Source organism: Mus musculus, chromosome 1 (assembly GCF_000001635.26).
Source record: "Mus musculus strain C57BL/6J chromosome 1, GRCm38.p6 C57BL/6J".
Classification (NCBI taxonomy): domain Eukaryota; kingdom Metazoa; phylum Chordata; class Mammalia; order Rodentia; family Muridae; genus Mus; species Mus musculus.
Genome location: NC_000067.6, coordinates 152212255 through 152237116, shown reverse-complemented (window position 1 = coordinate 152237116; position 24862 = coordinate 152212255). Strand labels below are relative to the sequence as shown.

General features: G+C 44.3%; 1 long non-coding RNA gene across 1 annotated transcript in view; it reads left to right on the top strand.

Annotated features, from left to right (window-relative positions):
- The window catches only part of Gm36920, a 75685-nt gene extending 52876 nt beyond the window's left edge, over positions 1–22809 (top strand). The window contains exons 5-8 of the long non-coding RNA XR_001779484.1: positions 4608–4727; positions 10327–10385; positions 12458–12606; positions 22337–22809. This is a non-coding gene — a long non-coding RNA (predicted gene, 36920). The remainder of the gene's footprint in view (positions 1–4607; positions 4728–10326; positions 10386–12457; positions 12607–22336) is intronic.
- Positions 22810–24862: the final 2053 nt, after the last annotated feature.

Genomic DNA, 24862 nt, shown 5'->3' with positions numbered 1-24862 from the left:
ACAAGTAAAGTAGAGGACAACATGCAGCACAAAACGCATAAGTGAAGATCCAGTATTGTAGTGCAAGGAAGAGATGGACTAGAAGAGGCCGCATACCACACAGAACCCAAGTCTAAATGCATTTGAAAAGGTTTGCATGAAAGTCAAAGTATGGCCTGGAGAGATGGCTCAGTAGTTAAGAGTACTGACTGCTCTTTAAGAGGTCCTGAGTTCAATTCCCAGCAACTACATGGTGGCTCACAACCATTTGTAGTGGAATCTGATGTGTATGAAGTCAGCAACAGTATATATATATATATATTGAAAGTGTCATAAACAAAGATTAAAGGTAACCCTGATATATAAGAGACACAAGCAGTTGGCGAAGGCCAAGAATCCAGAAGTAGATGCAATAAGATAGAAAATCACAAACGATGCACGCATTGCCTGGCCTTAGAAACAGAGGTGTGGTCATCTGCAGGTTATGCTCTTCCTATCGTTCAGACACCTGGAGCATCATTTCCTTCCCATCTGTCTTGCTCTGCCACAGTTACACTTAGTGCAATCACTCAGGGGAACTGAGTCAGGGAGTCTAGCTTGTGGGTCAGTCGGGAGCTGCAATTTGACTCAGGCTGTGTTCTGAATTCATTAATGTTTTCCCAGCATCATTGCTGCTCAGAATAAAAGGGTCCTCTCTTGGAGCAGGTCATGATTGTCTCCTTCATATTGTGGTGATCGTAATCATCAAATGCAAACCCAAGGAAATAAAGCCACCAGGAGGCCATCCTCTTTAATTAAGGAGACCTAATGAGTTGCAACCCGCCATGCATTGGGACACCATTATCTGTTATAAATAGGGGATATGGTTGTGGAATAGTTTCTCGGCACCCAGCTGCTGTCTTTCCTTTAATTCTTACTGGTTCCTGCCTCTCTGGGAGTGTTGTGTTATTGTTCAACTTGAAGGTCTAAAATTCTGGTGTCACTCAAGGACTTGCAATGTGACCAGGTAGCTTGACCAGGGTAGATGATTAAGAAAGGTTAAGTTGTCAGTTCCAGGCCCCCAAAGTGAGAATGTTTTTCTCTGTTCTCCAGATGCAGAGAGCACCTTGTCCTGGGTGATGTGCTGTTGTTCTTAAGGGAGGTCAGACAGGACAGGGTGGCATGAATCATTCCAATCATGTCATTATCACCACCGTAAACACAGAACTGCTTTCCCAAGAAAAGGGAACAATCAGATGTGAGTATAAAAGGCAATGGAGTCCAGTTTGTCTACGACATTCTGAACAGAGACCATCAGGGCCAATCTCATTTTGGTGCTAGAGACTAGAAGGTGGAGTCCTGGCTATTTACATTGTTCTTTGTAACTTTTCCTAACCTGAGGATGTATAATAAGGAGAAATGAAGCAGATTTAAGCATAGAGAAATTTGGATCACTGGGGGGCGGGGGTTAATCACGGTGAAATCCATTAGGCTGTGTAATAGTCTCCCAAGGGTGATGATATAAACCTCCTAGCTGTAGTCATTTGAATTTAGACTGAGTCCTGAGCCAGTGAGCAGCCCCCAGGGAACAATTCTGTGTGGGGGAGGGGCTGAGTAAGGTGATAGGCCAGATTACTCACAGATCTATCCCAACTTAATTTCTAGGACCGTGGGATCCTAATTAAAATGAACTATATTGCCTATTATGAGCCTACCACATTAATATTCTGTAAGGTCCCCAGGCAAATCCTGTGGGGGTAGTTTTTCCTTCATTTTGTAGAGCAAGGGTCCACAGGCCACATGTAAGCATGTAGCTGTTGTTCATACACTGACTTCTTGCACTGGACAGTACTTATATTAAAGAATTCAGCTTGAACTCACATTTCATTCAGAGTAACCCAATGGGATAAGACGCACACTGGATATCCTTTGAGATGTGGATGTGGCAGTAAGTACCTGGCAAATACCACAATGGGAAAGCTCCCCTCTGTGAAGACAATTGCCACCGTGTAACACGTAGGCCTACAATGTGCTTTCTCATACACCGTCCCTTTGATAATGTCAACTGATACCTGGAGAAATCTTAGAAGAGGTCCCACATTCAGAGACCTGTCTAGTTCTCCGCCAATAAATAGTAATCTCTCCTCCATACCTGCTCTATAAATGCCCTCTATTGAGGATGCTCAGACAGGGCCACTTCAGGCTGCCTAGGCTTCAAGGTGCCTCCAGATGAGGTCTGGTGGATGACACTGAAGATTCCATTTGCCTGGGTGGCATTCCATGTGGATGGACACATCTATCTGGTAAGCTGTTTTTATTAGTTTGCTCCTGTCCTGGGGTTTCCTCCCAAATGTCCTCACACAACAGCAAGAAATCTCTATCATGCAGCAGAGAATGTCAAGTTCTCCCTGGTTTAAATTTATAAACTGTATTCTAATTAGTCCGTGGGGAGTTTCCATGGAAATTGGAGTCATCGCTGTGTAACAGGACAAGATTCGGGCATTGGTGAGACAGGGTGCCTGGAAAAAAAAATCCCTGTTCCTTCGAGACCAACTGGTGTCACATCTCAGTGACATTGTTCCTAGCTCCACAGAAAGCCCTCTAAGATCTCACCCCAGTCTCTAATATTTCTAATAAGTGACTAAGTGTGCACCCTACAGGAATGGAGTGTCATTCATTTCCCAGGAGTACAGCTCAGCTCCCGATGTAGAAAGCACTGAATTAAAAAACAAACAAAACAAAAAACTGTTCAAGGGGTGCGAGCAGTAGTTCTCAACCTGTGGCTAGTGCCTCCCTTGAGGAGTGGCAATGACCCTTCCACAGGGGTCACATGCCAAATATCCTGCACATCAGATATTTACATCATGGTGTATAACAGTAGCAAAATTATAGATATGAAGTAGTAGCAAAAATAATTTCATGGATGAGGCTCACCACAGTGTGAGGAGCTAGCTCCATTAAAGGGTCACAGCACTGGGAAGGTTGGGAATCACTGGGTCTAGGGGAATGGCTCAGTTCATAAGATGCTTACTCTGCAAACATGAGGCCCCAAGACTGGATCCCCAGTGTCTGCATAAAATCGAGGTGCAGGAACACGAGCTTAGAACCCTAGAACTGGGTGGGGGAAGAGACAGGTGCATCCCTGGAGCCCACTGGCCACCCACTCTAGATGATCAGTGACCTACAAGGTCAGTGAGAAATACTATCTCAAAAAATAAAAATAAAAAAATAAAAAAAGATAGAGCGGGCTGAGAAAGACACCTGATTTCAACCTGTGGTCTTAAACACACACATGCACACCCATGTAAACATACACACACACACACACACACACACACACACACGCACACACACACACACCAGCCATCCCAAAGATTAAACACTAGAGCAATAACAAAAAGTATTCAAGACAGTATCCTGAACTTGAACCACACAACTTGGAACAACTTTTCTCTCCTCTCAATATGGAAGGTTATGTGTTCTTGGGTTCAACAGATGCAAAGTAAAAGGGCTTACAAGACAACACTGCAAGTTGTGGTGTAGATTTTGAGCTACAGTCTTTTTTATTATTATTATTAGATATTTTCTTTACTTACATTTCTAATGCTCTCCCGAAAGTTCCCTCTACCCTCCCCCGCCCTGCTCCCCCACCCACCCACTCCCATTTCTTGGCCCTGGCATTCCCCTGTACTGAGGCATATAAAGTTTACAAGACCAAGGGGCCTCTCTTCCCAATGATGGCCGACTAGGCCATCTTCTGCTACATATGCAACTAGAGACATGAGCTCTGTGTGTGTGGGGGGGTACTGGTTAGTTCATATTGTTGTTCCACTTATAGGGTTGCAGACCCCTTCAGCTCCTTGGGTACTTTCTCTAGCTCCTCCATTGGGGGCCCTGTGTTCCATCCTATAGATGACTGTGAGCATCCACTTCTCTATTTGCCAGGTACTGGCATAGCCTCACTCAAGACAGCTATATCAGGGTCCTTTCAGCAAAACCTTGCTGGCGTATGCAATAGTGTCTGGGTTTGGTGGCTGATTATGGGATGTATCCCCAGGTGGGGTAGTCTCTGGATGGTCTATCCTTTTGTCTTATTGAGCTGCAATCTTAATTGGGTTTCTGCACTAGGCCAGCTTTTTCTATGCTTTGAGCCTTTCGAGGTTACACCATCTCCGACCCTAGTTCCTGGGCACTAAACCAACTGGCAAGATAGACACCAGAAATAAGTGAGAGTTCAGAGATGTTCAAAGCTGATACTTCTGCAGAAATGAGTCCAAGGATGAGTGATGTCATTTTTGATGATAAAATGGATGTAAGAACATGACATTGTTTGTTGTTTCCGATGAGAATTTGACTTCTGTTACTTCAGAATACGATCAGAATTTTTCTTGAACTCCATGGAGATGTCTCAACTCTTCATTGATCTATTTTAGAGATAATAAGTGTTCATAGAGTGGCCATGAAGGGGGCTTGAGTGGGATCTTGACTTAGCCGGGCCATCGAGCACTCATTCGTGGGAACATGTACACAGAATGAGCCATTTACAACCTAGCCTTGCTTACAGCCAAGGGGGGAAGATGGGTTTTGGTTTTCTCAACAGTTCTGAGTCACCTCTCCCAGGTCCTCTCACCTCATGGTCCTCCTGACAGGCCAGTCGTCTCAGCAGTCTGACGGTCTCATGAGGAGACACTAGGGACACCGGCCAAGAGGATTATGTGATGGAAAAAGGAGGTCCACAGGAGAAGGAAGCAAGAAGAACCAGCCCTGAGGTACTGCCTGTTTTCCCTTAGTCTGTGGGAGAGCACATGGACAGACTCTCCCAGAGGATTCTCTGGCCCCTCCGGCTTGTCCCCTAATCCTTCCATCATCTCCTCTCTCAACTGTATGGAAACTGGAACCAGAAAGCAACTTCTGACTTTTTACATCATGCTTTTAATTCCACTTGAGTTTTTGGTTTCTGATGAAAGGGCTCATCTTTGGCACAGAAATTCCTCCCATCATGCTCTATTGTCTTAGACGTCCTCTGCTGGCCATGAGCAGTTATGCAACAGTTGCTGAGCACTCCAGCAGGGGCTGTTAATTTGCCCTATTAAATTTTTCATCCTTATTTCTTTACAAATAAAACAGAACTGTTTCTGGTGCTGTTTTACTGTGTCGGAACTTTCCAAGGCAACATCAAAATTCCACGTGCCGCCCAATGACTGGAGTCTTGGCACACCTCCTCCAGCATCCCACACCAGCCAGTTGAAATAAAGACAGCTGAGACAGTGATGAACCACCACTGTTTGGAGCGGACGGGTGTGGAGTCTGTAGACTGGAGGAGTTCTATTAAAGCATCATTTCTCAAACTTGGCATTGTCAGCATCTCCGGCCAGATAACGCCATACTGTGTAAGTCCGCCACAGCACCACGAGGGACAGAATTCGCAGTCTGTGCTCTCTCCCCTCCTGAAATAAGCAGCACCCCCTCGCCCCCCTCCCTGCAAGCTAGCCATCCTTACAGAAAACCAAAGGATCTTTTCTAAACACTCCCATGGGGAGGGGCATTACTCAGTTTGAAAACCACCACGTTGGGGGTGCAGAAGCTGCTCTTGAAGCTACCCAGGCTTTAGAAAATGCACTCTAACTTATGTTGAAGATTGACAGTCAGCTGGTGGGTGTGTCCAGTGGGTTGGCAGAAAGTCTCACCGAGAGCTGTTCTCCCAAGGACTGTCAGTGATCCTTCCGGTTTCAGTCACCTGCCATGCACTGGTCTGTCCTGCATCCCTCTTCCTAATCCCTGAGCTTCAAGTCCCCAGCCTCACACTCTCATCCCACTGTCTCTTTTTCTTCAGATTGTTAAACAAAACAAAACAAAACAACTCTCATGCAATGATGCTTTTCTCATTTCTACATCTTCGCGACAATTCCTCTGTGTTATAATAACTGTGTTATGACTTGAATGTAAAATGTCCCCCTTATATTGGCATGCTTAAATTTTGGATCATAAGCTGGTGGTCCTGCTTGAGAGCTTGTGATAACTTTGGGGCAGGAGGCACAGCTGGAAGAGATGGGTGATTAGGAATTGGCCTGTGAGGGTCATATCCTGGCTTCTCTTCCACCTCTCTAGCCCTCATGCCTTCTGTGTACTTGCTGAAATTGTGATTCAATACACACACACACACACACACACACACACACACACACACACACACACACACACAGAGAGAGAGAGAGAGAGAGAGAGAGAGAGAGAGAGAAGAACTAACACTAACTGTAATCAATTCTCAAGGAGAGAGGTGGAAGAGACTTCTATTCCCATAACACCCTGGGCTTGCCTCCCACGGCATGTCTCTACTCCTTTTCTATTCTCCTTAGTGAACACCTTTAAATGTGTGTATAATGTGACTCTAGTGTTGAGGAAGAAGTAACCACAGTGAACTCTTGGCAGAGGCTTGGTTGCACAAATATCCTTGAACATGGAAAACAGTTCTTCGTTTAAGCTCAGTACGGATCTGACATCTTGAACAAAGAGTTAGGGACTGAAGTCATCTCAACTTCTTGTTTCTATTCCCCCCAAACAGGGTGACTGTGACGTGGCTCCACTCACTGGAAGTTGTTGCTCAGCTTTCAGGACTTGCCAGGCTTGTGGCCTGGGCTTGTGACCCTGTGCATACCCCAGCAAAGAAAGCCTGACCTCTGGCACTAGGTTGACACTGTACACACCATCACTCCCACAGCCCTTGCTGCAGGTTAATGACACATACACCATGGCATCATCGTATCTCAGGCAGGATTAAGAGGGTTTTGATGGTGACCTCTTTAGACAATCCTCTAAAGGTAAGGTCGTATGAGTCAGAAAGCACCAGACAATATTATTTTCTCTGTGTGCCAGTTTCACCATACTGTGAGACTCTGCTCGCCTTTATCATTTAGAAGCAGATAAGCCTTCCTCCTACCGCACCATCACAGCCACAAACCATCTTCATTGCCAGATTTCGTGAACCTTCCTGTGTGTATCAGCTGGCTGGAAAGTCTATGCTCTGGGGTAAGCTGAAGGTCACCTACCTTCCTTATGTGTACTCAGAAGATAGGGAGAGCCACCTGGTAGCTAGCTGGCTGACAGAACCCAGCCTTTAAAATGAAGAGGGGACTACCTCATCTTCCTGACACATCACATCTCTTTATTGCTGCTGAACTGTCCACTGGGGCATGCCACAGTCTAGATGGCATGTGAAAAACAAAAGACTCACTTGTCATCTGTCTCTCTCCCTATGGAGAGACGGCCCCAAATTCTGCCACTGGAGCACTGAGGCGCTGTCATAGTGTAATCAGGGGCAGCATATGTTGTCTTTCTGAGACAGGGGCCATCTAGCTGAAGCAGCTGCCCAGGAAAAAAAAAAGAAAGAGTATAAACAGAGGTTCAGGCTGGCCTCAAAACCTGGAATAAGATCATTCTATCTGCCTCAGCCACACCCTCCTGGTCCTAAATCATGCTTCCTGAGCCTGGGCTGACAGCCGCACTTTCTGTTCTGCAGCTCTAGAGGTGACATGGGTACAGAACTCTGGAAACTCAATGGTGGTTCTTCAGGGTTCCATTGAGGTCACTTCAGGGCAGACGGTTAATTCCTTGCACTTCTTCCAGGAAGCATTTGGAATCCTCTCTCTCCACAGAAACCCGGGTGGGACTGAAGGAGACCGAGGGTATCCTCCACGTGGAGGGCACAAGTATACAACACGAGGATCTCATGGTAATGGGGGCAGCATCTAGAAATGCTGCTAAGGGAGGGGACATGCCACAGTCCCCCCACCCCCCATATCCCTACACCACTGTCTGCTCTCCTCTGCAGACATGGCTTTCTGCCACAGTTCAGAGGAGGAAACAACCCAGGCCAGGGATAGAAGTCCAAAGACTGGATTGCTGTCTACTGCTTACTGGCTGTGTAGCTTTGGGTAAATTCATTTGTTCTAATGAACCCCGGTCCCTCCCTGACAGTCCGCATCTTTTCTGTGGGGCAGCATCCAGTGAATGTGCTAAAGCACAGCACACTAGGCAGATATGAGTGGGGTAACTACATGTTTGACGTCTATATCCAGCTTTGTCAGCTCTACCCTGTACGTCCCAAGCCGAATTTAGTAGATGCCGAGTCATTAGGGACCCCCCAGTCACCACACCCAGAATTACCATCATTCCGCAGGTTCGCTGCCTTGTGTCTGTCGTGTCTGTCAGGTGTCCACCGTGTGAAGAGGTGATCCATTATCTGCTAGACTTTCACTAAAAGCATAAAGTATTTTTTTATGACCTTGGCAGGGTATGTGGCAGGGGGAAGGGTGATATAAGAGCAGACTAGATATCATCCTGGCCCTGAAGAATGTACTATCTGGAAACTAGGAAAGAGGAAGAAACACTGCTCCGTTGGGCAAGTAGCTCACAATCTTTCAGAAATTCCATTTCTTTCTGGGGCTAAGTATTATGAAAGCTTATTTTTGAATTCTCAAAGCTCTGGATCCAAGTGTTAATTTTCTTCACAATAGAGATGAGGTACAATCACATGTCCCCATCTCTAATTATTAGGTCAGGGGAACTGCCTCCTTTCTCCAGAGTCTCCTCTTCTTTGCATCTAGAATAGAGACAGTCCATCTTCCTTGCCATGGTGGTTTGAATAGGAATGGCTCCCATAGAGTCATGTGTCTAAATGCTTAGCCCATAGGCAGTGGCACTGTTAGAAGGTGTGGCCTTGCTGGAGTAGGTGTGTCCTTGTCAGATGAAGTGTGTCACTGTGGGGGCGGGCTTCGGGGTCTCTTATATGCTCAAGCTATCTCCAGTCTAGAGCATCATCTCATACTGCTGCCTGTGGAGCAGAATATAGAACTCTCAGCTCTTTTCCAGCCCCATGTCTGCCTGCACAAAGCCATGCTTCCTACCATGATGATAATGGACAGAGCCTCTGGAACTGTAAGCCAGACCCAATTAAATATTTTCCTTTGTAAGAGTTGCTGAGGACGTAGTGTCTCTTCACAGCAATGAAACCCTAACTAAGATGCTCGCACTGCCTATAATGCCACCAAGTAGTCCCTCAGCTTTGTCCTTCCCAGGCCCCCATTTGTATCTCCTGAAACCAGTATCCTGCAACTCAGGGTGGAGCTATATTCCTGATCTTCTGATTCAGTGTGGCTCTGTGATTGTACTTTCTCCCTATTGAAGGTATTTTTTACTTTGAGAGATGCTAAAGATCAATACAAGGTTTATGAGCCAGTTCAGGGCACTAGTGGACCCATTGCCAGATGAGCTACCCAGCCTCCTTGTGCTGGGTGATGAGCCTCTCGGTCTTCATCAGAAGGAAGCACAGTATGCATGTGGGAATCAGCACAAATGAACAGCGGCCAGAGGAGAACGAGCTCAGAATGGACCATGGAATCAAAGGGATTTGCTTTTGAATGACTTGTGGCAAACCGTACCATAAAGGAAAAATTGGGCCAGAGAACAGTGATTCTCAACTTCCCTAATGCTGCAACCCTTTAATACAGTTCCTCATGGTGGGGGTCACTCCTAAACCATAAAATCATTTCATTGCTACCTCATAACTGTGATTTTGCCAGTTATGAATCATAATGTAAACATCTGATATGGATATCTGATAATGTGATCTCCCCCACAAATGGGTCTCTACCCATGAGCTGAAAACCACTGTCATGGAAAAATATTGCCATTTCAGTAAGTCAAATAGCCCCAAACCGATCATTGTGTGGGAGTCAACATAAACGTTTTGTGGCTTGCTGACTGTTTCCCCTTACTTTAAGGATGAATAAAGCTCTTAGTTGTGATTTGAAAGTAAATTAAAAAGTGGTTTCACGATCTTTAAAAAAGATTTTGTGTGTGTGCATGTGCGTGTGTATACGTGAATGCAGATTCCCTCAGAGGCCAGAAGATGGTGTCAAAGCCCTGAAGTTAGAGTTACAGGTGGTTGTAAGATGCTCGCTTGGGAGCTGAGAACGTCCAAGTATCTTATTCTCTGCATGTGGGCCAGTTCCGGGTCTGTAAGTTAATTTCCATCTACTGCAAGGGAAGTTTCTTTGATGAGTGTTGAGTGATGCATTGATCTATGAGTATAGTAAAAAGTCATCTTAATGTTATGTCCTTTAAGCAAAATAATAGCCTTAGGTTCTCCCTTAGAGTCTATGACCTATCTAGCCACAGGTTTTTGGCCTTGATAATAATGCTAAATAGGGGTCACATATCAGCAAGCAAGCCTTCATTAGCTCTAACTAGAAAGAGGTTGGTTACTATTATAGCATATGCCACTACTGCACTAGTGGGCATGTCTTGTCAGGCCAGTCATGGTTACAGCTCACAAGAGTAACACTAATGATGACTTTTTTTTTTCTACAGTAATGTATATGATGCTTTCCAGCCTCATGGAAGCTAGCCAAGAGGGATGAAGTTCCCAGGTAAGTACCAGCTTGATTTATCCATGTTGTGTGATAAAATTATGTGGTGTCTTCAGCAATAGAGTCTTACCACCATGTTCCCAAGGGTAATCAAGGATATTGGCAATATCCTGCAGTGGTTGAAGGTTGCTAGCTTGCAATGTTTGGACCCCACTGCTTAACAACTCAAAGAGTGGTAGCCTATTCATAATGTTGTTTTTTTTTTTTAATTGGCTAGCATAAACTGTCTGGTAGAGTTAGAGGTGAGTCAAAGTCTCAAGTTACATCAGGAAGTGGAGGAGGATCTTATAGTGGGAAAAGCCAAAATTCATTGGGTCCCGGAGTCCAAATTTCTTATGCAGTTTGCTTTACAAGTAGTCAATATGTGTGTCTTAATAAGCTCCACCACATGTTCAGCTTTCATATTTATAGTTTATGTTCAAAAAATATTTCTTGGGCCAAATTAAATGCTTACAGTCAAAAGCTGAGTCACCCCATCCGTATCCTAAACACATGATGCGCACATGTGTGAGCTGTCACTCACACACACCCATCTATGGCAGTCTTCTTCTGCTATGAGCTGCTGAGTGTCTCTGAATCTCATTTTTCCTCTCACTAAGCAGATTCTTCAGTGAGCACACACTATACAAGAGGCCCTGTTCTAGTTTTTCTTTTAATTTCTCATGTACTTTATTTATTCAACTAAGTCTGTACACATTTTTCCAACATCTACTTTTGGCTGCCCAGAGATACAGAGGGGACACCTCTCCTTCTCTCCATGGACCTAGAGACAAGTAGACTAAGTAAGTCATACACTTAAGCAGCCCCAAACCCTGCTCAACAGTGTGGACTGGAGTCAAAAGAGTAGGGGAGCAAGTGGTATCTGAGGGAAACTTATTGGGAGAAGTGATGCATTCTGGGAGTCAAACAAACTCATAGAAAGCTCAGCCCGGTACCCTGTGCTCAGGACACAGTGCCAGGCATGCCGAAGGCTGTTACGATGCTTTGTCAACAGGCTCACACTAAATTGAAGATATCAGAAGGACAGAGAGTCTGCAAGACAGACAAGAAGAAAAGTAGGTGAAAAGTTTAACCAAAGATGTATGAAACCATGCGAGAGGCTGAGGAAGTAGGCAATGTAGTCTCATCACGACACAAATTTGGAGGACAATGTGGCAGGAAGTGGAAGTATCTGCTCATCCTAGTGAATTGCCCTGGGCTAGACTGAATACTGAAAACCTAAAGCCCACCCTTTGGGGGATACTGAAGAGACTGACTAATACAAGGGACCGGGTCTGTTTGGTGTGTCATTAGTGCATGTAGCACCAGATGAAGTGAATGTGACTCCTGCACATGCAGGGTGAGCGACAGGATGGGAGGTGGTCGTGGGGAAGAACTGCATGCTAGGTAAGTGATTTGGAAGTAGAGAGAGCCTTCTAGGCCACAAGTTTTGCTTGGCTATTTAAGCTATGAACATTCATCCCACTTTCTAAATTTAAAGTGAATGGTAACAAGTAATGCGATGAACTTATTAAAATAGAAATAGATGTTTGAAATATTTGTAGACGTAGTCGGGGCATGTGTATCAGTGACAAAACAATGACACCACTGGTGAGTGATGATGGAGTAGATGGGTTTTCTGTGAGTGACAGCTCACACATGTGAGCATCATGTGTTTGGGATGCAGATGGAGTGACTCAGCTTTTGACTGGCATGAAACTCTGGGTTCAGTGCCCAGTACTGCAAAATTAAAAAGAAGGAAAGGAGGAAGGGAAAGAAAGCTAGAGCGCACATACAAGAAAGCAAGAAAATAAAAAAAGAAAGAAAGCAAGAAAATACATATCTATTCTAATATCACAGCCTAGGACAATATTCCTTGTGGTTTGAATGAGAGTGATGCACCCCCCTCCCCACCAAACACACACACATACACATTGGCCCATATGTTAGAATACTTGGCTCCAGTGGTGGAACTCTTTGGGAAGGATTAGGAAATATGTCCTTGATGGAAGAAGTGTGTCGCTAGGGGTGGGCTTTGGGTTTTCTAAAGATTCCCATTTCTGGTGTATTTTCTCTCTGCCTCCTGCTTATAGATCAAGATGGTAACAGAACACTCAACTGTTCCTGACACCATGTCTCTGCTTGGCTATCACAGACTCCAGCCCTCAGAAACCATAAACTCAATTAAACACTTCCTTTAGCAAGTTGCCTTGGAAACGATGTGTTGTCCAGCAGTAGAAAGGTAACTAAGACACACTGACTTTGACTGGATATTAACTTTGGGTTTAAGCTTCTAGAGAATCAAAAGGATGAAATACAGTACAGGGCTACTCTAAACCTTAATTGTTGTAGTATTTTTGCTGGAACTAAATTCGGAAAGAAATTTGAGCAGTGGCTGTTACCCAAGGTGCTAACCATTACTACCCCTGCGGTTTTGTTCATGTCTGACCTTACGTTTTTTCTGGGCGAGTTCCAGTCTGCCCATCAGGTCTTAAACAACCCTTGTTCTCAGACCTAATGGAAATGTGGCTCTCATTTCACACTGGCTGGCAGTTTTCTCTTGATCACATTTTAAGGTTGTGTCATCAGAATCTTAGGATAAGTGGGTATGGACAATAATTCATGCAGAATCTGCCTGCATTTTTTTTCTGGAAAAGTAATACTGAATATATTGCCCATTGTTCATCCAAAAAGTGATGACTGGGGACCTGCTGTGCAAAGGAAGCTGTTTAAGGAGGAAATGACATGGCCAGGAGCCAGACAGATAGAGTTCTGGTTTTCACATGGCTTTTCTTTGTGAAAGAACAGACAACATATAAATTAAGTGGATTGTATGGTGTCAAGTGCTGGTCAGTTCTGGGAAGGAAATCAAGCAGGGCAAAGAGATGTGTCAGATGACTTGTCCCAGAGGCCTCCTGTGCATGGCTCAGTTTTCACCTTCCATCTTTTTATCTGGCTATGTCACCTTTTCCTTAGCAACAGAACATGGAATAAACATGACAGAACCAAATACCTTTCACCAAGTTGACCATTAAAGATGTCAGGAAGACATCCTGCCACGATTTGAAGCAGGGGTTCTTGCCAGATTGCTCGGAACTAAAATAGCCGTCTGTACCGGCTAGATCTTTTCAATGGTAAACCTAATTTTAACCTGAGCTTCTAAATTCGAGCTCTCTCTAGATTCTATTACAGGATGCAAGAGTGGCTACTAGAGTACCTCCCATCTATACAGCCCTGGTACAGGCCACAACTCCATCACTTATGTGAACTCAGTGAAAGACAATCTGGGTAATTGTGTTTGAGACTGAATTGTGATCTCCTGAGACCCCAGTCCCAGTTCATGTAATAGAAACCATCTTGTAGATGAGGCTTTTGGGAGGTGACCAGGCTTGAATGAGGTCATGGGGATGAGGTCATGGGGATGAGGTCATGAGGATGAGGTCATGGGGATGAGGTCATGGGGATGAAGTCCTCGAGTTGAGATACCAGAAAGTTTGCTCTGACTTTTCTTTCTGACCCTTGAAGACACAGCAAGAAAGCAGCCACCTAGAAGTCACAAGTGCATTCCTCAACAGAACTCTACATGGAGTAGAACTCAACATAGAAAAAGGCATACCATAAGTGCAACAACTAGCTAGTTGGACCCTGGAGCCAGACTGCCTATGTCTACATACTAGCTTCAAAAATTTCCTAGTTGGATAATGTCAGGCAGGTTACTTACCCTCTCTGAGATGGTTCTCTTCTTCCTCATCATTTATGTATGTATGTATGTATGTATGTATGTATGTATGTATGTATGTATGTATGTTGAGATGGGGGTTCTGTGTAGCCTAAGCTAACCTTAACCTCACTATGTATCTGAGAATGACCTTGAATTTTACCTAAGTGCTAGGATCACAGCCATGTACTATGTTTAGCTCTGAGATTGACCATCTTATCTATAAAATGAGGGTAATAGTAGTAAATCCCTTCCTGGGCTTTGAGAAGATTTAATTAGTTAATACATAAGTAATTCTAAGAACATTTCTAGTACATAACATTCAGTGAATACACATTATTATTTTTACAACTCCAGTTTATAGCAAGGGTATTAAGAATTTGAGATGTTAAGTTACTCGTTGAGAGGCATCCAGAGAATGGGTGACAGACTCAGAGTCTGGATCCAATCTTAGTTCAACTGGGCTCTTCCTGCTAGCACCGCCTCTGTCACCATCAGTGGTAACTATAATGATGGTACTTCAAAGATCTAGATGCCAGTAGACACAGGAAAAACGATAGAAGCATCTGTGAAGATCTTGGGTTACTCCCAGTCCCCATGTGTCAATCAGGTACTGTGACAGCAGAACAAACACAGCTAAGGGGTTTCCTGCTACCCATCATGCAATCCACACCTTTGCTTGTCTGAATCCTATCTGAAGAACTGTGAGGGAGTCATAGACACAGATGAGAGGTTCCTAGTCTCAGCGTGCAGGAGGAAAGAGTAGAAAATGCAGAAATGATCACCCAATAAAGAGTAGGAACAGCTGCTTGGGTCAGGACCCAGTCACGAGACCTGAAACAAGAGGAATTGTTAGTTGGTCCAGAGTAGTACTAGACACAAAGATTTTGGTCAAGATGCTGTAAAAGTGAACAACAGAAGTTCTCTAAAGAAAACATCACAAAGTCAAGACCTAGAGAGTGGCCTAGTGAGATAGCTCAGCCAATAAGGCACTTGCCACCAAGCACAAACCTAAGTTCAAGCCCTTGGATCCACACAGGGGGGTTGGGGGGAGGACTGACTACCACAAGTTGTTCCCCTCCATCTCCACAGTTATTTGGTACTCGTGTACCACTCTCATACATGAATGAATGAATGAATGAATGAATGAAATTAGATGCTTTTAAAAAGCTAGAGAGTGAGGGTATCTGAATGATACTCCCTGCCAAGGCACTGAAATTCAGCGAAAGTTCTGTAGCAAGTTCTTCATTAAAGATTTTGTTTTTAATTCATTTTTTTCTTTTCAATACATTTTTATTTTTGTGAGTGTGTATGTGTTTGTGTGTGTACATGTGTGTGCGCCTTCTTGTGGAGGGCAGAGGTTAACCATAGAGCTTGTGTCCCAGAAGCCATCCACCTTGATTTCATTTTGCCGCTGTTTGGTTGTGTTGTTGTTGATGTTTTATTTTGCTTTGGAGATGAGGTCGCACAATTGCGAACGGAGGCTTCCCAGAAGCTCCAGGGGCTCATTTGTCTTTGCTTTTCCAGGGCCAGGGTCACAGATGCGTGCAGCCACACCTAGCTTCTTACATGGGTGCTGAATATTGAACTCAGGCCCTCATCCTTGCCTGGCAGGCATTTTACTACCTGAGTCATCTCTCCAGCCCCCTCTGGTGTTTTTATGGGGAAAAAAAATCTAAACTTGACACCATCACACTATAGAATCCACCGTTAGCTCAGCAAGTGAATCATGCCGAACTCAGTCAGGGGATGTTAAAGTACAGCTATTTTAATGCAGTGATTTTAATATAAAGAACTGTTAACTTGATACAGTTTTTAGCTTAGTGATTGAAAGTGTAAAAGTCGATGTCATATAGACAAAACCTGTAGGAGATAGCTGCCTCGTGTTGGTGTTTCTCTGGGGAGCGGGGGGAAATAAAGAGGCTGCTTTCTGCCAGAATTGGAGAAACTGCAGACCGGATTCAGCTGCTGGGAAAAGGGGGTGGAGAGGTACCACTGGAAGGATGCCGGCAGGCGCAGGAGACACCAGGAGCAGGAGACGCGCCAGACACTAATTGTTTAGATGGTATTAGAACAGCAGACCCGAGCTCACTCCAGGCACAGTGTGGCACAAGGTGGTCCTTTCTTCCACCTCCAGTCTTGCAGCCCCTCACTAGGGCCACTTCTGCAGGTTAGCAATGGCAGTATAGATGCAAAACTGGGGTGAACATAGATGCCAGGAAGCAAATAGGAATATAGGGCACCACAAGACTGCTCAGGCTTGAGAGGAGAGATGGGCTAGAGATAGTCCTCACTAACAGCAGACAGAAAAGAGCTCACTGGTTCCTCTTGAGATGAGCCTCCAAAGATGATGTCTGTTGACCAGGTAGACATGCTCACTGAGGAGTACATCCCATGTAGGACGAGCAGTCTAGACCAAGACGTGGAAGTGGGAAGGAGTAGGGTGCATGTTGAGACTATGGAAATAATTTGACACAGTTAGACTATGAGATGCAAGAAACAGAAGATGTGAGAAGGCATAAGAACCCTGGGCTCAGCAAGGGCTAGATCATGAAGACTAACTAGTCTGTGACAATTGAACTGTTGAGCCCTATGTCCGAAGCCACAAAGAGCGGGTGGGTAGTGTGAACAAAGTTGTGTTTTTGAAGGCTTATTTCTGACCATTGTGGAGGATCACATGGGGAGGAGCAAAGGAGACCAGTTAAGAAGCTACGAGAAAGTCCCCATCGGGCAGTGGTAACCAATACTGGAAGAAATAGTGCCAGTGGGTGAGGACACAGACTGTGCAAATGCTAATGGGGTAGAAATGAGAGATATGCTCTAGTAATATTTTTATTATAAATTCCCATTGTGGGGTTGCTTCCCACCTTAGTGGTTTATGTTCCTGAATGTGAGACACACACACACACACACACACACACACACACACACACACACACACACAGCTTTTATATTCTAATTCGCCTTAAGCAGCACAATAGCAGGGGAACGGCCTAGCCTCCATGTTGCTAGAATCTGCCTCCCACAGATAATTCTGAATTACTACTTACTAATGTCTACGTTCCATCTTGGCTGCTCTGGACCCAATTAAGCAGCCCTCTGGGCCACTCTTTCTTGGCCCCAAGCCCAGGGATCTCTCCTTGCTTCCCTACCCCGTGGCGCTCTCTCTCTCTCTCTCTCTCTCTCTCTCTCTCTCTCTCTCTCTCTCTCTGTCCCTCCTCCTCCTCCTCCTCCTCCTCCTCCTCCTCCTCCTCCCTCCCTCCCTCCCTCCCTCCCTCCCTCCCTCCCTCCCTCCCTCTCCCTCCCTCCCTCCTTCTTCCAATCTCTCTATCTCCTCTCGACACATTCTCCCAAGGTAGGGCAGGTCCCTCTCTCTCCTTCCTCCTGGTCCCAAGCCCAGGAAACCTAAAACCCCACCTCTTTCTCTCCTCAGTTATTGGCTACTGGCATCTTTATGTATTAATCAGAATTAACTGGGGGGCAGGTTCCCAGAAGCTATGTGCAGACCCTCTAGTGCAAACTGTTCTTTGGGGACCCAATCAGCATTTGTAATACAAGCTGCTACAACATACAAGTCAGGTCAGGACAAAAGGGACTGTCTATGCCATGCCTGGAGTGGGCTCCTGGAGGTGCCATTCTCCAGGCATTGGCCTTTGGGTGAGGGAGAGATAAAAAGGGCTAAATGTGTGACAGGCTTTTCAGATCTTGCAAATCAGAGACAGAACATTACCTTAAAAGGCAGCTGAGTTGTCGCTGACCTCATCTTGCATGGGACCTTAGTCTTCAGATGACATCAGTCATTGCTTTTCTCAAGAGATGTGGTTCACTGTCATGATGGAAGTCATGCTGCAGGTCCAGGGAAGAGCTCTTGGATTTGTGACTCAGACAAGAGGCAGTCCTCCTTTCTCATTTCTGTTCTCTTCCTGTGGTTCACAGGGTAACGCTCAGGTACATGATGGGAAGGAATATGGCCAATGGATTGGGGGGTGGGGAACTGGCAGATGGATAGCTTTGTCCTGCACTCATGATACACTCCTTAACTAATTTCCTTCTCATCCGGAGTCCTGCCCTGAGGAGACACTCGGGAAACGCCCTTGGAAGTTGTGCTTGAAGTGAACTCAGATCTCAGAAGATGGTGTTGCTGCAGCTCACAAGTTCCTGAAGTCTGCTGATTACAGCCTGAACTTGCCTTTCTAATGAAATATTGTCTCTATTGAGAGAGCAAGCCACACACAGGTGTCACATAGAGCTTGCGTGACAGCGGGGCTGTTCTGTTTCAGAAACTCTAGAGCATCTGTCCCTCCTTAGTAATGTCTTCTTTTTACTCCTGCAAATACTTCGATTTCATGCTTTGAATGTAAAGATGAGGGGCGGGGATTTGTGAGCATGTAGGGGGTCCATGTATATCCCAGAATCAACAGAAGGCTACTTCTGCCTATTCTTCAACCCATGACTTGTGTTTACACTTCTGTACACAGCCATTCAGCATTACTCTCTCCACAAAACCCAGCGGAAACCCACTGATCTTTCCCACCCCAACTTCCCAACTTCATAGGCATCCTCTAAGCTTCTCCAACATCAGGATCACGACTCTTCAATGCTTGGGTGTCAATAGTTCTTGGGTGTCAGATTTCTGTTTGAACAATCTGTATGACAGTGTAAACCCAGGAGGTCAGGGGTCTCTTATTTACCTGTGTACTCAGCACTTATAACAACAGGCCAGTGAGACATCACTACCCACGTTCCCCTGGGTCACGTCCCAGAGTCACCATGGATAGACTTTGTGACTCATCTATGGCCTTTGTTTACACCCAGGCCTCCTAGCTCTTAAAAATCTCACCTCAGAGCAGAAGGCCTTAAGCTAGCTGCTCCCTTTCTTTGTTTGACCTGTTTGTCTCCTTCCCACTGTGAGCTGCTCCATCCACTGTACTCTATTCACTGACCCTGCCTTCCAGCACCACAGACCCCTCAAGGTTATGCACACCCTTGGTTAACAATGTACAGGGCTTTCTGCAAAAGAAATCAGCAGGCTCAAATATCAATGTGTTTGGTCCATAAACAAGTACACACACACACACATACACACACACAATAATAATAATAAAATAACAACAATAATAATAATGATGATGATGATGATGATGTACAAGTTTGGAGATTGGTGTGGTGACTCTACAACTTCCTTTATTAGCAGAGTGGAGCTTTGTTTGATTTCTGAAATGTGTCTAAGATCGAGAGCAACTGAGTCTCAGCATTTCACACCAACAGCTACATCCCAACCTTGTTTGGTGACAGGGCAGGGTGCTGGGGGGTTCCCATAGAGCATTATTTCTTCCTTAACCAGGCCCTGAGTGTTTCTGAAGATTTGAAGATGTGTTTGAAGGATGCTATAGACATCTTGGCAAGGCTGTGCTGGTTTATTCTTCCCACTTTGGAAAGCAGCCAACACTACCAGAAGTGGAAAGCCTGCGTGGAGAGAGACTTCCTGCTTTCCTGGATGGGGCAGTGTCAAGGCCTGACATCTGATACAGCACTCAGTTCTTTTCCCTTTTAGGTAGACCACTCTGTCCTGAAAAGTGAGGAAATGCCGGTGTCGCCCCCTTTTTTATGCTGCTGGATTCCAGGAACAGAAACAATCTGAAAGAAAAGCAGTTAGAAAAAATTCCATTGCCTAGTCTCTCTCCTATGTCCTCAGGTACCTCGTGTCTGAAGAGAGAGGAAACAGGAAGAAAACATGCCGTGTAATTTTTACCTCAACTCTACTGTGCCGCTCATGTTCACTGGCACCCATTCTGCTAGGACAAACCTGTAACATCTTACTTTTGTGTCCCATATCAGATTTTTAGCAAGAATGTGTATTATAGGAAGTGAAGCCCCTCTCCCATCATACATTTTAACTGAGCATATCCTATGTGCCCAATACTCCCTGACTAGGGAATCAAATCAGCACCATTTCCCATGTTACCAATAGTTCTAGGGTATACACCATTCTCATTAACAATTTGTAGCTGTTCAATAAGAAAGTCACCTAGACAGGGTGGTGCATGTCTGCAGTCCCTGAACTTGGAAGGTAGAGGCAAGAGGATTAGGAGGTTAAGCCTCTCCTAGGCAATAAGGCAAGTTTAAGAAAAGCCCAGGCTACATGAAACATAGTCTTAAAATAATAATAAAGATACATTTCTTAAGTTCTAGAATCTTTGGAACTTGAACAGAGGCTGGCCCAGGGGATCCATGAAGTTTTTACTGACCTGAGTTTTCTGCCTTTAAAGGGTATGCTTCATCCTTCAGCTGGCTTTCCTCATGGACTCACCATGATTCTAGCAATTTTACGTTTCCCATCCAAGACTACATCATGTGGGAGAGGCTATTTCTCTTCTAAGCATTTTAATACAGGTCTCAGAGCCATCTCTGAATCTTTGGCAGTGGCTAGGCAGCAGGCTGTGCTAATTGGCTTAAGCAAGTGAGAGAGTCCTGTCTGGAGCTATGGATGAGTTCATTTTCTCCCGATATATCCAGCATGAGGCATTAGGCAATGACGAATATAGAAAGAATAATTTGGATAGTGTTGGGAAAGGTGCAGGGGAGAGAGTAGTGTGTGAGAGAGTAGTGGTAGAATCACTCAGACTTATGGCTGTAGCTTTGTTCGCTTTTGATCCTGTCCTATGACCCAAAGCCTGTCCTGCCACACAGTGCTGTGCTCGTTTAAGGTTCCAGCTGAGCTCCCAGACACATCTTTTTTTTTTTTTTTTTTTTTTTTTTGGTTTTTCGAGACAGGGTTTCTCTATGTAGCCCTGGCTGTCCTGGAACTCACTTTGTAGACCAGGCTGGCCTCAAACTCAGAAATCCTCCTGCCTCTACCTCCCTAGTGCTGGGATTAAAGGCGTGCGCCACCACGCCCACGTTTTTTTATCCAGAGTCTTTACATCTCTCTCCAGAACTCTGCCTTCGCTCCATCTTTCCCTCTTTTCTTTGTCATGTCCTGACATTCTGTTTCAGTTTGATTCCACCCTTCAGGCTGTTTCACTACTACCACCACCAGTCCTCCCCCTGGCAGGGTTGTTCTAGGTCCTGACAAGTCTTCTCTAGCCATCTGCTAAGTCCCCTTTCCCTATGGTACTTCCACATAGTTTCATTCTCATGCATCCGTTGAAATGAAACTCAGGTAATAAAGTTCATGCCACAGGTCAAAGAAATGGCACTAAGAGCAGGTGCCATGTGTCCAGGTTATGTGGACACCAAGCTGTGTGTGTCCTGCAGAAGTGCCTGTGATAGGGCTCTTCCACTGTAACACCAATGGCTCCAAACTGGCTTTAAAAAAAAACAAAAAAAAAAACAAAAACAGAAACAAATCAGTTGGAACTCAAATGCTGAAGTCTTGAGTTTAGGGTCTTAAATCCAAACCATGAAGTTAATAATGAAACTCAGTCACATAAGAATCTAACACAACTCTATGTGTACAGATATCTCAGTAAGAACCGTCCTTGCAAGTAGAGACACTTATTTAATTCTGAGGACTGGAAATACCCTTCTAAGTTTCTTGCACATCTCTGAGATTTGGTAATCAGATATGAACACATTTTAATAATTGTAGAACAATTTCTAAGCATTGTTCAAAACTTAACACCACCACCACCACCACCACCACCACCACCACCACCACCACCACCACCACCACCATCTACAAAGTGATCCATCTAGATAATCCAATTTGGAGTCACTTCAGCCAGTATTTTTTTTTCTAAGAACTCTTCCCTGTCATTTCGAAACAATTATCTAAAAAAAAAAAAAAATCTATTTTAGAGACATAGTTAGAAATAATAGGAGTCAAGAAAGCTACCAGAAAGAACAGATTGTTACTTCTTATGAAAAACGAATGCTTTAAAAACTTTTTCTAGTCAAAATATTAACAAAAAAAATTGTCCAGCCTCAAGGAGTTGCACATGTCTCTGCCAGACATTTGTCTGCCAATGTTGATACAACTATTTGGGATCAGTATTGTACAAAAGAGAAAAAAATACAAAACGAAAACTTCATAACTCCATCAAGACAGTGTTGTTAAATGGAAGCTTGGATGAGTGGATGAATGGATGGATGGATAGAGAGAGAGAGAGATGGATAGATGGGTGGATGGGTGGATGGGTGGATTGCAGGTGGATACCCAATTAAACAAAAGAACTAAAATACTAACGGTGGAATTTAGGTGGTGTGTTTATGAGTGCTTACTGTAATTATTTCAATGTTTCTATACACTTAGAAAATTTCAAAACCAAGATGTGCATTTGAAAAGTGATGTTGAATCCTAAGGAGAAGGATGGATTGGGAGAGCTCACTGCTCACGCTGCAGAGATGGACAGACAAGGAGGGCATTCATGGCTCATGCTGCAGACAACTGGAGAGAATGCTATAAACCAGGCATGGCTGGGTAGGGCTGGCATCTCTCACTGCACAGAACAATGGCTGGACATGAGACAGACTCTGGGAGTGATTGCCAGAGATGAGTGATCAACACAGTGAGTGGAGGGTCAGTTCTTACCATGTGTTCCTCCAGGGCAGCCAGGGTCCCCACTCTCCTAATTCTCTAGCAGGGAGGGAAGAAAATGCTTTGAACTGTAAGCACGTTGTCTAGATTCTGTCCTTTACCTTTTGTGACAGGCTTAAAACTGTGTGTGTGCGTGTGTGCGTGTATGTGTGTGTGTGTGTGTGCACGAGTGCACCTGTGCTTGTGTGTGTGCGTGTTTGTGTGTGTGTGTGTGCATGTATGTGCATGTGTGCCTGTGTGCACACATGTGAGTACATGTGTACATACTTGTGTGTGTATGTGTGCAAGCTCTTCCCTTTTCTAGGAACAATCTTCCTGGATTTTCTAGGAACCTCAACTCTCCATCAGTTCATGTGGACTCAGAGTGCAGTCCTACTGGAAAAAGGCATGGACACATGACACTACCGAGGCCGGGGTGCACTCTCTCGGGTAACTTTGATCTTGAGTGATCAGCCTTGGATGGAAAACTGTTGGCACTGAAACCATGGAAGGCAGGAAGAATGCATGTAATAGTCGCTGCTGCTTTTAGACCTCTCTGTGTTTCTATAATTTAACTGAGGACTGTTTCCATTGCTTGGGAAGAACGCTGACAGGACTGAGGTAGTTCCCACTTATCTTGCCAGGGTTCAAATCCACAGTCTTGTATGTTCTAAGCATATGCTGTGCCACTGAGCTATAACTAACCCAACCTTTTATATAAGGTGACAAAGAAACAAGACAGAAAAATATTACTGAATTGTAGCTACATAGTCCTATATCTGAAGCTGATCGTGCAAGATAAATTGTTAAGCATGGTTTCCTTCACCCACATCAAAACCATGCTCTCCAGTCCTTCTTCTGGATTGGGGTTCTCATTTGTAATATTACTTGTTAAGACACTGTTACTGTTGAAGTTCAAAGACCTTAGCTTTGTCTGTGTTTGCCCAAATGTTCCTGCTTCATGTCTCAAGGGTCTGCTCTTTCTCTAGCCTCTCCACCTTAGTTTTTGAGACAGGATCTCTTACTGAATCCACAATTCTCCATTTCAGCTATATTGGCTTACCAGCAATCCCTAGGGATCCATAGCAAAACAGACATTGATGTCATAATTCTCGGACCCTAGATTGATCCTCTCCTCTAGGAAACATTTTCAAGATAGTCAGCAACTTTTGAGAACCTTCACACAGATTTTCTGCATTTTCTGTTTGTGTCCTGGCTAGACTTTCAACACTTTTAATTTATCTATTTATCCATGCATAACATTAATTATTGACAAAGACAGTCAGGTTACATCACAATATTAATACTTACCATTGTCACCATACCAACTAAGGTCCATAGCTAATTGATCTTCATCTTGCCTTCCATGTGCATGCATCCCAATCTCTGTTACTGTTAATAAGTTGAGTACCACATCATATATTATCTCCATGCTATTTTCCTATATCAAAGAGATTCAATGTATTCATTAAATATATTAGCAATTTGTATCAGTTTCCTGTTGATGCTGTGATCAATTACTACATATTACTGGCTTAGAACAACTCCCATTTATTATCCTATATAGCAAAAAAGTCACTAGGCAAAAACTAAAGTTTCATCCTTCTTGGAGTCCTTAGGGGTAATAAATATCCTTGATTTTTCCAGACACTGACTTCAGATGCTCGTGGTTCCTTTCTGCTTTCAAAGATGGGAATGGCTCTCAACCATTCTTCTAGAGCATCACTGATGCTATTGCTTCTAAACCCCTCTTCATTTTTAAGGACACCTTTGATTCTATGGCGCCTATCTGAAAAGCCAGGATAATCTATCTTTAAGTCAGCTAGTATCACTCTTAATTCCACATACAAACATAATCCCCCTTTCCATATAACATTGCATCTAGGTACAAGGATTAGGAGGTGAACATGTTTTAGAAGGCTATGATTCAACTTACCATAGAATATATTCCCACATTCCAGTTTAGAGGTCTTTTGTTTGTGTAGTCATTTTTAATGGCCTCATTTTATTCACCTGGGCCTTTTAAAACATATTTGGTTTTATTTGTAAATATGTATATGGATATGGGTAGGTGCACATGAGTGTAGGTGTCCATAGAGGCCAGAAGAGGGTGCCCTGGGAACTAGAGTTACAGGGGGTTTTGAGCTAACTGACATGGGCACTTGGACTTAAACATGGGTCACCTGTAAGAGAAGTGCAGTCTCTTAGTGGCTGAGCCAAGTGTTAGCCCTTTATCTGGATTTGCCAGAAAACAAGTGGGAA